Consider the following 14,900-nt stretch of genomic DNA (forward strand, 5'->3'; position numbering starts at 1 on the left):
TGAATATTATAATACATTTTTGTATGAGTTGCTCAGTATTGGCAATTTTCTATTTTGTAATATGGCTACCATTAGTGTTGGCAAACTTTCCATTATGCAATATGGCTACCATGCTGAGAACACTTCATGTGCGCATGCCCCCGCCTCTGTTCCTTAATACAGAGGTGAGTGTGAGGCGAATAGCACATGCATGCGCACTTATTCTAATATTCTTGTCTTCCAGTTCGGGGTGTATGGCAGCTGTATAGCTACGTAAGATGAAACCATGTAGATCACAGCATGGTAAACATTAGATACAACTGATCACATCTGCATTGAAGCATGATATTTGTTGGCATTAAGTCTGAGGGCACATTCAGACGTGGCGGAATTGCTGCAAACACTGTCCGCATCACTGCCGCACATAATCCGCGTAGAGTGGACACTTCCATATCCATTCGCCTATATCTGGCCATGGTCATAGCTCTGTGTTCCTGGAAGCCTGGAAGCCGAAAATTGAGGTTTTCACTTCCTCATCAGAATGATAAAATATCCTGTTCCTGAATGAAATCCGCAAGGCAACACACAGCAAATCCGCAACACACATTACATCTGCGGATATCATTGCGTAATTCTGAAACTCCATTTAAGTCAATGGAGAAATTTCACAACGAGTACGCAACAGACTGTGCATGCTGCGGACTGCAAGTTCCGCACCGCAGCCTATGTTCCGCAGCTGAGTTTTCCGCAATGTCTGCATGAAGTTAACTAAAAAGGTGTTGAAACCAATGGACAAACTGTCTGTTGCGGATTTCCACTGCGGACTGTCCGCAGCGCAATTCCACAGCAATTCCGCCACGTCTGAACGTGCCCTAAGGGTATGTGCACACACACTAATTACGTCCGTAATTGACGGACGTATTTCGGCCGCAAGTCCCGGACCGAACACACTGCAGGGAGCCGGGCTCCTAGCATCATACTTATGTACGATGCTAGGAGTCCCTGCCTCGCTGCAGGACAACTGTCCCGTACTGAAAACATGATTACAGTACGGGACAGTTGTCCTGCAGCGAGGCAGGGACTCCTAGCATCGTACATAACTATGATGCTAGGAGCCCGGCTCCCTGCACTGTGTTCGGTCCGGGACTTGCGGCCGAAATACGTCCGTCAAATACGGACGTAATTAGTGTGTGTGCACATACCCTAACACTGGTCAGTCAGGTCATTTTTTTTCCCAAGTATGCACTTATTATTCCCGTTGCGGTCTATTACTCTTTGCTGTAGCTCCAGGTTAACTGTTACTGCATAAATAATTATTCAGCAGCATTTTTACCTATTTATTTTTATTATTTTCCCACTGCTGTGTAGAAGCCAGGAAGAAAACAGTCTGTTGGCCTAACATCGAGATCCACTATTCACTGATGTGAGATCAACTATTTGGCCGCCACTGGTCCTGACCACTCTGTAATTTGCACCTGCATCGCCATATAATATTCAGTATGCAACATAATGAATCACCTTTGCATCTGGAACATGGCTTGGCATATAGAATTGTATAAAATAGTTTAAATATGTTATTGTAAATCTTATCAGTGATTTATAAAACAATTGAACAGCAGATTGACACATTGATTTTCATTCACAACATCACATGTATACTGCAAGACTAAAAACAGTGAAATAAAGTACAGCTATAAAGTATGTGCAGTATTTCTTGGCACTGCTAGATATAAATACTCCCTGTGAGTCATGTCCGAAGCGAGGAGGAAAATTGCTACCTCAGAATAGCAATATCTGAAGAGTATATTAAACATTGCTACATTCATATTGCCTATAAATATTTACAACAGAAAAATAATTTATAATATGAGCATATTTTATTGTTCATTTTCAGAGCCTGTTATATATTGATCACCTACTGAATGTGACAAGCGAAGCACAATATGGGCCCAAAGTGTGAAGATTAACTGGTTGCCGACACAGGACGAGTATGCTCGTCCTGAGCGGCGAGCACTTCGCGCATTAGGACGAGCATACTCGTTTTGTGTGACAGCAGTCTCTGCCGTCTCTGTGTGTGCGACCGAGAGCGGGGCAACGGCTGTAATACACAGCCACGGCCCCGCTCTGACAGCGGAGAGGAGAGAAACATCTTCTCTCCGCCGTTAACCCTTTGAACGCCGCGTTGAAAGCTGATCGCGGCGTTCAAAGAGGAGGGACTGCACATTGATCGCGTCACAGAAAATAACTGTGACGCGATCAAAACCCACGACTCGTATGGCCAGACAGCCCAGGGTCCATTGAAGGACCCCAGGGCTGTCTGAACATATTTCCTGTTGTTAGGGCATACTGAGGTCTGCCCTAACAACTGCCTGTGTACAATCAGTGCACAGGCTAATGTACTGGCATATAGATCTATGCCAGTACATTGCAGTTACAAAATAAAAGTCAAAATGATAAATCCCTTTATGGGATTAAGAAAAAAAGTTAAATGAATGTAAAAAAAAAAATAATGGTAAATAAATAAATAAAAAGTAAAAAAAATACACAGAAACACACATTTTTTATAATAAATAAACTTTTTAAAATATAAGTCCCAAATCATGAAATAATATAGACATATTTGGTATCGCCACGACCGTAACAACCTGTACAACAAATGTATAACATTATTTATGATGATCGGTGTATGGTGTAAAAAAAAAATATTAAAACTGCTGCGCAAAAGCTTTTTTTCTGCATTTTAATCTAATTAAAAATGTATAGAAATTAAACGATAATGTATTTGTACCAAAAAATGGTACCTCCAGAAAGTACAACTCGTCCCGCAAAAAACAAAGTCTCATACAACTACGTCGTACAAAAAATAAAAGAGTTATGAGCGTCGGGATGCAAAGAGGGAAATGTAAAAAAAATTGCTCTGTCCTCAAGGCCAAAATTGGCCGTGTCCTTAAGGGGTTAAGCAGGACACAGCACAATTATATGGCAAACACAGTTCTATACTTACTTTAGGAATCCTCTAGTGATGGCAAGGGGAATCAATCCTCCTTCCAATTTTTATTCATATGTACTGTACGATGAGCAGTGGCGTAACTACCGCCGTAGCAGCCGTAGCGACTGCTAGGGGGCCCGCGGCATGAGGGGGCCCGTGTCGCCCGCCGGCACGGGCCCCCACCATGGCCGCAGGCTCCGCTAGCAGCCGCTATGGCTGCTACAGCGGGACGCCACTGAACACTACGGCAGAGCAGGGAGGTATCTCCCCGCTCTGCCATTAAACAAAAGACATGTATCCCCTATCCACAGGATAAGGGATACATGTGTTATCGCTGGCAGCGATAAGGAGAACGGGGGACTGAAAGTCCCCTGAAGTTCTCCATCACAAACCTCGGACTTCCGGGGTCTGTGTCGGCAGCTCCGTAGAAATGAATGGAGCGCCGGTCGCGTGACCAGCGCTCCTTTCATTTTTATTGAGCTGCGCAGACGCTGGAAGTCAGAGGTTAGTCATGGAGAACTTCAGGGGACTTTCAGTCCCCCGTTCTCCTTATCGCTGCCAGCGATAACACATGTATCCCTTATCATGTGGATAGGGGATGCATGTTATTTGTAGGACACACTATAGGTTGCATTTTTTTTGGGGGGGGCTGTATGGCGTTGCCTGCAGGGGGGGCTGTATGGCGTTCCCTGCAGGGGGGGCGCTGTATGGCGTTCCCTGCAGGGGGGGGCACTGTATGGCAATCCCTGCAGGGGGGGGCGCTGTATGGCGTTCCCTGCAGGGGGGCGCTGTATGGCGTTCCCTGCGGGGGGGCGCTGTATGGCGTTCCCTGCGGGGGGGGGCGCTGTATGGCGTTCCCTGCAGGGGGGGGCGCTGTATGGCGTTCCCTGCAGGGGGGGCGCTGTATGGCGTTCCCTGCAGGGGGGCGCTGTATGGCGTTCCCTGCAGGGGGGGCGCTGTATGGCGTTCCCTACAGGGGGGGGGCTGTATGGCGTTCCCTACAGGGAGGCTGTATGGCGTTCTCTACAGGTGGGGCTGTATGGCGTTAGCGCCATACAGCCCCCTCTGTAGATAACGCAATACAGCCCCCCTGTAGATAACGCCATACAGGGGGGGCTGTATGGCGTTATCTACAGGGGGGGCTGTATGGCGTTATCTACAGGGGGCGCTGTATGGCGTTATCTACAGGGGGCGCTGTATGGCATTATCTACAGGGGGGGCTGTATGGCGTTATCTACAGGGGGGACTGTATGGCGTTATCTACAGGGGGGGCTGTAAAAATGGCACTATCTACAAGGGGGGGTTGTGTGACACCCAGGGGAGGGGGGGCCCCAGTCAAAAGTTTGCTATGGGGCCCAGTCTTTCCTAGTTACGCCCCTGACGATGAGTCTACAGAATGGACTGTACCTGCGGCTATGGACTTTATAAGTGTACCAGAAAACTCTGATGATTATATTTATAAATGATTTAGAAATGTATAAAGCTAGACATTGGCTATATGGGGGTGATTATTAAGGCTGGCTTCACCCGTCGCAGTCAAAATGCATTTTTAGACATCAATCAACAGTTACTAATTTGACAGTTTAGCATAGTGTAAAGCCTAGGTCGAGAGAATCCTAGACTCAGTATTTTATCTACAGTCTGAAAACCCCCAGTCACAAGTCCTCATACACTAGTCAATGATGATTGGGGGAGTCGCAGACCATCTAATCCCTCATATAGGTTATAGTTATTCCACAGAGTATAAAATAGTTGTAATGAGTAACAATAAGTAGTTGGAATCCACAGATTACAGAATTTTCTAATTCATGTTTTATTAAACCGATCGCTGGAACCACTCGAAACAGGAGTAATAGAACCACTAGGAATAGGAGTGCTGAAACCACCATTGCCTTGGGTGATAAAAGGACTAGGGGTGTTGCCTAAATAAGTTTTACAGTGGGACACTCTCTGGACCTTCAGTCTGATGCTTCCCCATTTTTCAGGCATGGTCTCTGGGTCACCACCGCTGGTCCTAAGCTTCTCTGCCAATGGAGAGCCACCAACTTAACCCCTCTCTTTCACTTGGCTGGCAGCCGGCCAGCTGCTATGACATGGCCTACACACAGCACATCAATAAAAGGGGCAGTATAAAGTCACAGCAATTTTAGTCCTGTGTTAACCAAACTAACAGTAAGTGACACCGAGACCAAAAGTGTGTCAGAGCTATGAAGCATCCCCCAATACCTGCTTCATTGCAAATGTCAATCATGTGGTCTCTCCAGGGCACAGAACGTCATGTAGCTTTCCATCGCCTTGTTCCAGTCCAGTATCACTAAAAGAGTGCAGGGTCTGTCTTAATTCAGTAATTCTACATAACACTCCGTTCATCATTGTTCTGGGTGATCCACTCAGATTATATTCTGTGCTATCTCTTCAATCCTTCTAGACAGAGGGTAATATATATTTTACAACTAAACTGACCCATTTGTGGACATTTGGTAATGTTTGCATTCTTTTGTTGAGTGTCTCAGCAGTCTTCCTGTAGATGTTGCTGTGATCCTATACTGCCACCTAGTGGTAAAATCTGAGAAGAAACTCACGTTACAGTTGCAATAAGCAATATATGGGATTATTAACCCTAACATAAATTATAAGAATATTAGAAGTCACAAGGAGTTCTAAAAGCACATGGCCATAAAAAAGAAACTGTCAGGTATACGATGGTGCGGCTCTGTTTAACTATCATTACAATGTGGCGATTATACAAATTTCATTACAGAGGTTCTATTATAAAGATAACCCGTGTCTTTATGCCCCATTAGGACATATAAACATGATAGAAATGGACCCCTCACCTCCAATAGCCAGAACGTAAATCCTCTCTGTAAGGGTATGTTCACACGCAAAATCAAAAACTGCTGAAATGACGGAGCTGTTTTCAGAGAAAACAGACAAATTTTCAGCTGTTTTTGTAGCTGAAAAAAAATTTTTCCTGGTTTTTTTGGAGCCCTTTTTGGAGCTGTTGACGCAATGAAAAGCAGCTCTAAAAACGGCTCCAGAAGTGACATGCTCCTTCTTTTTACGGGTTGTTTTTCTACGCACCATTTTTTTTTAAAACAGTGGTGTAAAAAAAACGCTACCCTTTTTTCAGTCCCAAGCATGGGCCTTTCTCAAGCAAAAAAATAAAAAATAAAACATTTTTTGTAACCTTATATTTATGTGATGCTTTATTTTCGATTGTCTACTACCATTTTCGATTGTGGTTCTATTGCTTCTTTTTTATTTTTGCATGGTTCTCTTTGGAGTGCCTTAGGTGATTTATCTCTATACTACTGCGATACAAGTAAAGATCAGATCATCTATATGTTTTACTTCTACTGTATATGTTTATTTTACTGTTATTTCAATCTGTTCAAGACGCATTCATGTGTTATATTGCCACTTTATTAAAAAAATCTTCTCTTTCACCTTTTCAGCGACAGTGACAAAGGCCGTGGGACAGCCGAAACGTCGCTCACCACTACGATACTACTATTTTGTTGCAATAAAACCTAAATATTTTTTGCATCTTGATTCCTTTTGTACTTTTGTGAGTGCTGGGGTTATCTTTCTTCATAGTGCATTAACCCCTTAATGACCGCCCACCGTCTTTTGACGTCAGGCGGTGCAGGTACTCAGTCTACAGCGACGCCTTTTGGCGTCGCTGTAGTAGAGGGGGTTTAACGGCACCCTGGTGAAATCTGCACTAAAAACCGGCTGTAAGTAACAGGTCCGATTCTTAGTGCAGCCATCAGGACCTGCCGATTTCGTCGTAACAGCATGTGACCGCTGTGACAGCCAATCACAGCGGTCACATGCTTTTACTGCGTACAGAGCCACCGGGAGTGTCTAAATGACAGCTCCTGCTCTAAGAACGAGCTGTTGCTAGCAGCTCTGTTCTTAGAGCAGTGATCAGGAGCCAATAGTATTGGTTCCTGATCTTTTGTGATCACTATGACATCCAATCATAGTGATCACTACTGTAAAATAAAAGTAAAAACATGTATCTGTTTCTCCTCACTGTTCTAGCTGTGGAGAGAAACATATACAAGTGTGTCAGTGTCCCCACACAAAATCACTTGTTCCTCACACACAGTTTATTAAAAAAAAAAAAATTTTTTTCAGTATTTTATAGTATATAGTATATACATATATATATATATAAATATAAATATATTTACTGTATATACTAAGAATCGTACTATAAACTACTTTCTTTTTAGGGTACGCTGTTAGACGGCGTGTACGCTGTTAGGCCTCATGCACACGACCGTAGCCGTGTTCACGGCCGTGATTTTCAGGTCGGCCGGCTGCGGACTGTCAGCCGCAGGCCGCCCGCAAATCGCAGGACATGCACATGGCCGCCACCATTGTTTTCAATGAGCCCGGACCGCAGAACAGGGCCGTAATAAGACATGCCCATTCTTTCTGCGGTCAGGGCTCCCGGGCCGTGCAAGGACCGCAAAAACTACGGTCGTGTGCATGGCCCCATAGAAAAGAATGGGGCCGCAATTCTCCCGTGGATTTTCAGGGGAATTGCGGCCGCAAAAACACGTTCGTGTGCATGGGGCCTTAGACGGCGTAGGGTGCTGTTCTGGGCTTGGGTTAACGGTTTGTGTTAGGCGTAGGGTTTAGGTTTAGGTTTAGGTTTGAAAAAAAAAAAAATTTTAAAAAACAATAAAAAAAAAAAAAAAGTTTCATTCTTTTAGTGTTCTTAGTTGATAAAAAAAAAATTGAAACCGCTAGTTCCATTTATTATTTGCGGTTTAGACTGTATTATCATTATGGCTGCCAGAAGATACAGCGTTGAGGAAGCCTATCAGATGCTATGCTCAGATACGGATTCTGCATCTGAAGTTCAGCTTTTAGGGTATGTGCACACGTAGTGACCAAAAACGTCTGAAAATACGGAGCTGTTTTCAAGGGAAAACAGACCCTGATTTTCAGACGTTTTTTGAGCAACTCACGGTTTTCGCTGCGTTTTCTCTGCATTTTTTACGTCCGTTTTTGGAGCTGTCTTCATGGGAGTCTATGAGAAAACGGCTCCAAAAACGTCCAAAGAAGTGTCCTACACTTCTTTTGATGAGGTTGTATTTTTACGCGTCGTCGTTTGACAGCTGCCAAACAACGACGCGTAAATGACAGCTTGTCTGCACAGTACGTCGGCAAACCCATTCAAATGAATGGGCAGATGTTTGCCGACGTATTGTAGCCCTATTTTCAGACGTAAGACGAGGCATAATACGCCTCGTTTACGTCTGAAAATAGGTCGTGTGAACCCAGCCTTACTTGAAAGCGACAGCGAAAGTGTCGCTTCAAGGGATTCTATGGATATGAGACCCAGCACCAGTGATATGGGAGACGGCGCAGTTGCCACAACGTCCGTTCAAAGTGCAGCCCCTGAAATTGCACAACCCCACCAAACAGAGTTTATTTTCTCCCACCATAAATGACTTTATTGCTACTCCTGGCATAAGTCCCAATGTCAGTAATTTTTCACCACTAAATTATTTTAATATTTTTATTACGGTCCAAGTTTTGGAACATTTTGTGCAGGAAACAAATTTGTATGCCAGGCAGTACATTGCCAATAAGCCTTCGTCACCTAATGCCAGGTTGTGGAATCCCACAAATTTCAAAGGGCGTCTCTCATTCCGTCAATTCATACCCTCAAAAAGTGCAAAATACGGGGTAAAGATCTACAAGTTATGTGAAAGCACTACTGGCTACACATGTGCATTTAAGATCTACGAGGGTAAAGACAGTGAATTTAATCCACCAGGGTGCCCTCCAAATATTGGTACCACTGGTAAGATTGTGTGGGATTTAATTGGCCCTTTCCTACACAAGGGGTATCATGTATACACGGACAGTTTTTATACCAGTGTGCCATTGTTTAGCGCCCTTCATTGTGCCAACACCGTAGCCTGTGGCACAATACGCAGGAATCGCAAAGGTTTCCCACGTCAACTTGTGGATAAAAAGCTACGAAAGGGGGAGTCATGCACTTTTCAAATTGAGAAGATGCTGGCTTTAAAATTTTGTGACCGCAAGGACGTCTACATGATCAGCACTGTCCATTCAAGTGCAACAGCAACTATTAGAGAACGTGGGGCCTCTGCAGATAGACAAAAGCATGTGTGTGTCATCGGCTATAATAAATTCAGGTTGCGATGCAGAACGCATTTGTCCTGTACAAAAAATCAGCGGGCAGGGCGACATTCTTTGAATTTCAGTAGAAAGTGATTGAAGATCTCCTATTTCAATCTGCAGACCAGAGAGTAGTCCATGAGTCAGAGGATGTACACCGACTTGTTGAAAAACATTTTTTACACCCGATCCCTTCAACATCTAACCAAAAATACCCCAAAAAACGGTGTCGGGTCTGCAGCAAACGAGGACAGCAAAGTGAGTCACGATATTATTGTTCCGCTTGTCCTTCCAACCCTGGTCTATGCATAAGTCCCTGTTTTGTCCTTATCAATACACTATGGGCTTTATTACAGTTTTGTTCGGGTTTTTGGTGGACCTCTTACACCCGACAATACTTCTAGAAATAGCGACATTAATTTGGGGAGCAGTGGTCCTTTACTGTATCTATACATACGGTGTGGGACACTGCCCCTTTATATATTCTACAGGTGATTGGTTGTTTTGTGCACATGGCGGTTCCTACCTTGCCGGGCAGGGGCTTGTTATGGTGTACCGCGTCACTTGGCACATTCGTCCCTTATATAGGGATTGATGGAGCTAAAGAGACGTCGTATGACCAGTCACTTTCAATAATAAAGTCATTACAGCCCTACAAATTTTCTTTCATCCTGTGAACATGCTCTAGTTTTTCACATAGCTGGATACATTCTTCCTCCTTTTTTTTTTTATATATTGCCTTTTTCCGCCAACAGTTTAATACATTTTCCCACTCTAACTTACTATATATCAGAGCGGGTTGATATACATAATGTCTATGGACTGACATGATTTCAGGACAGCTGCTTTCTTAGCACGACATAGTCATAGGGTGTAGAAACTGTTAGGGACATCTATTTCTCAATCTAGAAAAGTAGAATCCTCCCATTTTCAAGCAAAATGTGTGTCCTGAAAGCCTCCGGGTGCTCCCTTCCTTTTGGGTCCTGCCGTGTGTCCAGGAAACACATTAGGGCCACAATGGGGATATTTTTGAACACAGGAGAAACAGGGTGATAAATTTTCTGGTGCATTTCCTTATTCTCATGTCCTCTGTACAAGAAATCTGACCTTAAAATGACACATTTGTGAAAAAAAGTTAAATACAATTTTCTTTCCACCTGCTTTGCATTACTTCCTGCGAAAACTGTGGGGTCAAAATACTTAGTACACACCTAGATGAATACCTTAAGGGGTCTAGTTTTCAAAATGGGGTCATTTATTGGGAGTTTCTATCTTTTTGGCAGCTCAGTGCCTCTATAAATGTGTAATGGGACCTGAAACATTTTCAAGCAAAACGTGTGTCCTGAAAGCCTCCGGGTGCTCCCTCCCTTTCGGGCCCTGCCGTGTGTCTAGGCAACGCATTAGGGTCACAATGGGGGCATTTTTGAAAACAGGAGAAAAAGGGTGATAGATTTTGTGGTGTGTTTCTTCATTCTCATGGTCGCTTTACAAAGAAATCGGTCTTCAAAGTGATACTTTTATATAAAAAGTTCTTGGTTTTTTTATTTCACCTGCTATGCATTAAATTTAGCAAATAACTGTGGGGTCAAAATACTCACTACACCCCTAGATAAATACCTTAAGGGGTCTAGTTTTCTAAATGGGGTCGTTTATGGGGAGTTTCTTTCGTTCTGGTAGTTCAAAACCTCTCCAAATGTACAGTGGGGCCTAAAACATTTTCAAGCAAAATATGAGTCCTGAATGCCTCCGGTTGCTCCCCTCCTTTCGGGCCCTGCCATGTGTCCAGGCAACGCATTAGGGTCACAATGGGGGCATTTTTGAAAACAGGAGAAACAGGGTGATAGATTTTGGGGTGTGTTTCTTCATTCTCATGGTCGCTTTACAAAGAAATCGGTCTTCAAAGTGATACTTTTATGAAAAAAGTGAAATTATATTTTTTTACACCTGCTTTGCATGAATTCTTACAAAAACTGTGAGGTTAAAATACTTACAACACCCCTTAATAAATACCTTAAGGGGTGTAGTTTTCAAAATGGTGTCACTTGTGGGGGTTTCCACCATTCTGACACCTATGAGCCTCTGAAAACCTGGCTTGGTGCAGGAAAACAAAATGTACTTCAAAATGTTTAAAATTATTACTAAACATGTAAGTCTTCTAAATTGCTCAAAAAAAAAATTTTTTTTTTCAAAAGTGCTGCCAAAATAGAGTAAAGCGATGGAAATATATATTTAATAAAAAAAATTGTACAGTATATATGTACATATGTGACATATTGCAGTTAAAAATAGGGAAAAATGATAATTTTTACAAAATTTCTTCCATTTTTCTATTTTTTAATTAATTTCCGCAAATCGTATCAGTCTACTTTTACCACTAAAATAAAGAACAACATGTGACGAAAAAACAATGTCAGAATTACCTGGATATTCAAAACTTTCGCAGAGTTATTCTCTGATAAAGTCAGACATACCAGATTTAACAAATCTGGCTTCGTCATTAAGGTCTTTTCAGGCCCGGTCATTAAGGGGTTAAAGAGACAGTGCAATACAATACTCATAACATCCAAGTATTAATACATAAAAAACATATAATTAGTTAGTCAATCCATCCCACACACACCTCTTGATATTCAAAACTGCCAATCCATACCTGATCCATTGTATTCTGTATTAAGCGCCAAATTACGGTGTTTAGATATCCCCACTGCGCATGTCTATGCAGGACTAGTCCCATTATTCTTAAAAATATACACTGCGCACATCAAACCGACTCGAGCATGCGTACTAGTGCAAAGAATTCCTATGCAGCCATAGCAATTGAGGGCAGTGTCTATCCAATTGCTGATCTACTGTTGTGCATGTCCATAGAGATCACGCACTGGCACGTAAGTAAATCTCTCTACAGTGGTCATAGCATTAAAGTGCAAATGAAAATCCATTTGATTCTTATATATGAGACAAGAAATAGAGTATTTATAACTCTCCATATCAAATGACATCAGCGGTCTAACTGGTGGACATTTCACAGGCTTCTTTGTCCAACCCAGGGGGCACCCATATCTAGTCGATCGGTCCCCTATCACGGGAACCTGGTATCCTAGGTAACCGCAATGCTACTCCAACCCCGGCATGCACATAGCAGACCATGGTGAAGTGCATCAGGTATATTGAGTGCCTAAATGTGGGTGTGACAACTTTATGTCGCACTGAAGGACTCATTCAGCCAAATCCATTTTGATCCGGCCACATACAACTATTTTCATATATACTAGTCCTTCTCAATGAATTAGAATATCATCAAAAAGTTAATTTATTTCAGTAATTCAATTCAAAAAGTGAAACTCATATTATATAGATTCATTACACACAGAGTGATCTGTTTCCAGCATTTTTTTTCTTTTAATGTTGATGATTATGGTAACAGTTAATGAAAACCCAAAATTTAGTCTCTCAGAAAATTTGAATATTATATAAGCCCAATTTCAAAAATTATTTTTAATAACGAAATGTTGGCGTACTGAAAAGTATGTACAGTATATGCCCTCAATACTTGGTTGGGCTCCTTTTGCATGAATTACTGCATCAATGCGGCGTGGCACGGAGGCGATCAGCCTGTGGCACTGCTGAGGTGTTATGGAAGCCCAGGTTACTTTGATAGTGGCCTACAGCTCGTCTGCATTGTTGGTCTGGTGGCTCATCTTCCTCTTGACAATACCCATTGATTCTCTATGGGGTTTAGGTCAGGCAAGTTTGCTGGCCCATCAAGCACAGTGATACTGTGGTTATTAAACCAGGTATTGGTACATTTGGCAGTGTGGGCAGGTGCCAAGTTCTACTGGAAAATGAAATCACCATCTCCATAAAGCTTGTCAGCAGAGGGAAGCATGAAGTGCTCTAAAATTTCCTGCTAGACTCTGCGCTGACTCTGGACTTGATATAACACAGTGGACCAACACTGTTGCTCAGTGGTCACTTACTCACACAGCACATCGAGATCACGCTTGCTGCCATTAAGTCCCACACAAAAATTACTAAAGTGTCGGGATTGTGATTAGCCATTGCCAGTGGCAGATTAAGTAGACCATAGGCCCTGGGCTGTTACCCAAACTTGGGCCCCTCTTCTCCACCGCCGCCCTGCCGCGCCATAACTATTGCAAACACTACCTTTTTGCGCAAGCATTAACAAATGGGTATTACGATTCCCCTTTCACAGGGCTGTGTCCCTACATACTGACAGTATCACATTGTGTAGGGACACATCCTCCTGACAAGGGGATTGATAACACAAATTTTTCTATCAGTCCTGGACTGCACAAAGAATACAAGGATTTCCTATAATAAACATATCAGGAGAGGGAACAGATTCCCTACAAATCCAGTGACTCACAGGTGATGACATCTCAGATTTGAGTAGATTTTTTTCCTCTTTTCTTCTCCATCTGGTCCAGAGCTCATGACGACTTCTCCCGGCCATGACCCATTTCTGCAGCCCCTAATTATAATATCACCATACACTGCGCCCCTGAATATAATTGTGTCACACACTGTAAAGTAAAGCACCACATACACAGTGCCCCCTGTAGATAGCGCCAACCCCCCAGTAGATAGCGCCACACACACACACACCCCACACACACCCCCCTGTAGATAGCGCCACACACACACCCCCTGTAGATAGTGTCACACACACAACCGCCTGTAGATAGCGCCACACACAGCCCCCTATAGATAGCATCACACAGCCCCCTATAGATAGAGCCACACAGCGCCCTATAGATAGAGCCACACAGCACTCCCCCTTGTATATGGTGCCACACAGCGCTCCCTTCCTTATATATAGTGCCACACAGCGCTCCCCCTTGTATTTAGTGCTACACAGCGTCACTACGCTGCAGCCCTGGGATGACATTGTACCCCATATGACTGCTGCTGTAAAGGATCTGCCAGACACAGCTTCTGTGTCGACGCCCGTGCTTAATCAGTCTACACCTGCTCCTAAGTCTGATAGAGTGACTCGATCTGCTACCACTCAGGCTGGTAGGCTCAGGAGTGGGAGAACCTATCACAGCCTGGCCAGACGGTTCTAGCTCCCGCCCTCGGTCTATTTATACCTTCATTTCCTGCTTGTGTCTGCCTGTGATTCTTTCGTGTCTCTGCTGCTCCTGCTATCATTATTGACCTTGCTTCATTTTGACCCTGGCTTTACTGACTACGCTCCTGCTCTGCGTTTGGTACCTCGTACACTACTGGTTTGACTCGGCTCGTTCACTACTCTTGTTGCTCACGGTCTTGCTGTGGGCAACTGCCCCATTTCCCTTAGCTTTTGTGTACCCTTGTCTGTTTGTCTGTCGTGCACATATTGAGCGTAGGGACCGTCGCCCAGTTGTACGCCGTCGCCTAGGACGGGCCGTGCAAGTAGGCAGGGACTGAGTGGCGGGTAGATTAGGGCTCACCTGTCTGTCTCCCTACCCCGTCATTACAGCTGCAGTCTGAGATTGGCTGCTGCGGTCACATGAGGTGAAACGTCATCCCAGGAGGCCAGCCTGGATGAAGAAACAGAATTCCGGGCAAGTATCAGATTTTTATTTTTTCTAAATTGTGTTTTTACATAACATCTGTTATTTGTTGCGGTTTTTACCTCCCCATTGAAATAAATGGGGGAAACCCGAAACAAATAAGCAGCGTTTACACAATACCAATTGACATGCTGCCGAATAAAAAACCGCACCGCAGGTCAATTTCTGAGGGTTTTTTTTCCACT

The sequence above is a fragment of the Rhinoderma darwinii genome, chromosome 1 (assembly GCF_050947455.1).
Source record: "Rhinoderma darwinii isolate aRhiDar2 chromosome 1, aRhiDar2.hap1, whole genome shotgun sequence".
Lineage (NCBI taxonomy): Eukaryota > Metazoa > Chordata > Amphibia > Anura > Rhinodermatidae > Rhinoderma > Rhinoderma darwinii.